The sequence below is a fragment of the Salmo trutta genome, chromosome 17 (assembly GCF_901001165.1).
Source record: "Salmo trutta chromosome 17, fSalTru1.1, whole genome shotgun sequence".
NCBI classification, from domain to species: Eukaryota; Metazoa; Chordata; class Actinopteri; order Salmoniformes; family Salmonidae; genus Salmo; species Salmo trutta.
This window is the reverse complement of record NC_042973.1, coordinates 13,258,334-13,260,308: the sequence shown is the minus strand read 5'-3', so window position 1 is coordinate 13,260,308 and position 1,975 is coordinate 13,258,334.

The window sequence follows — 1,975 nt, the reverse complement described above, 5'->3', positions numbered from 1 at the left end:
CAAACATTGGCAGTAGAATGGCCTCATTGAAGAGCTCAGTGACTTTCAACGTGGCACCGTCATAGGATGCCACTTTTCCAAGTCAGTTCATCAAATTTCTGCCCAGCTAGAGCTGCCCCGTTCGACTGTAAATGCTGTGTGAAGTGGAAACATCTAGGATCAACAACGGCTCAGCCGCAAAGTGGTAGTCCACACAAGCTCACAGAACGGGACCGTTGAGTGCTGAAGAGCATAGCGCGTAAAAATCGTCTGTCCTTTGCAACACTCAGTACCGAGTTCCAAACTGCCTCTGGAAGCAATGTCAGCACAAGAAGTGTTCGTCGGGACCTTCATGTAATGGGTTTCCATGGCCGAGCAGCCGCACGCATGCCTAAGATCACCATGCACAATGCCAAGCGTCAGCTGGAGTGGTGTAAAGTTCGCCGCCATTGGACTCTGGAGCAGTGGAAACACGTTCTCTGGAGTGATGAATCACGCTTCACCATCTGGCAGTCAGACGGACGATTCTGGGTTTGGTGGATGGCAGGAGAACGCTACCTGCCCGAATGCATAGTGTCAAATGTAAAGTTTGGTGGAGGAGGAATAATGGTCTGGGGCTGTTTTTCATGGTTTGGGCTAGGCCCCTTAGTTCCAGTGAAGGGAAATGTTAACGCTATAGCATACAATTACATTCTAGACAATTCTGTGCTTCCAACTTTGCAGCCGTTTGGGGAAGGCCCTTTCCTGTTTCAGCATGACAATACCCCTGTGCACAAAGCAACGTCCATACAGAAATGGTCTGTCGGATCTAAGGCACGAGGCGTCACTACAGACCCAGGTTCGACTACATTTTGTCAATTGCAATAGTAATATAAAACTTGTAAATGACTATTTCATTGTGTTACTAATTATTTGAACTCGTGTGTTCTATCCTAGACTGTTCTTATCTAACATCACTATAAAACCCACACCCATAGCCTTGAACTCTTCCATTTTGTTTGACGTTCTTCCTCGGTCCACGTGGATCAACAACACTCTATATACATGCCAACTTGATTTGTACTGAAGGGTCCTCCACTTTCTTCTTTGCTCGTCTATTTGCCAAACAAAGAAGAATCATTATTTGTTGACATTTTGCCATATAAATGTGCTGTACCCAAATAGGATTAAGTTCCTCTATTGATCAGAAAGGTACTCAGTGACTGAACCCCTCTTATTTTAGCCTGGTCCCAGATCTGTTTATGCTGTCTTGCCAACTCCTATGGTCATTGTCACATCTGATGTGAGATCAGGCTATCTAATCATCTCTCATTTATTAGGTTATTCCTGGTTGGTAGATGTTGTCTGTCTTGGTTCTGAATTCTGGGTTAATCTGTCAATGTACAAAGTCCTTTCCAATGCTGCTGATTTGTTAATGTCATTACAATAATGCACTGTACACAAAGCAATAACTGCCTGGTTGATTGTCTGAAGAAAGGCATTTGAAAACCATAATGTCAAACTATTGGGTTGTAGAGACAACGATGAGAAACGAGATCAGAGAAGTTGATGTCAGACAGACCCATTGGGAAAATGCATAGTCAATTATTTTGACATTTCAACAGTAAGTACACGGTACTAGAGGTCATTACATGGGTGACTGACGATAGGAAAGCACTGAAAGTATCGACATGTGAGGAGTCATGACATCTTCACCAGTATTAAAGCGTACAAAGAACAGACTTTTCACTGTCACGCAATGCATTTTGTATCTATGGTCCAAATAAACATTGTGTACTACTCGTTCTTTCATACCTTGCATGGAATTGCTTCTCATTCAATATTGTCCTCTCCATTATTCAACTTATACACACAGATTGTGTCCTCCTCAATGCAAATGTCAGCTTCACTTCAACAACAAGAAGCATCTACACAGTATCTACCGATGTCAACCAGCTGTATGGGGTCATCTTTCACCACTTGAGTCAATGGCTTCTTTGATAGAGGTATAAGAGGG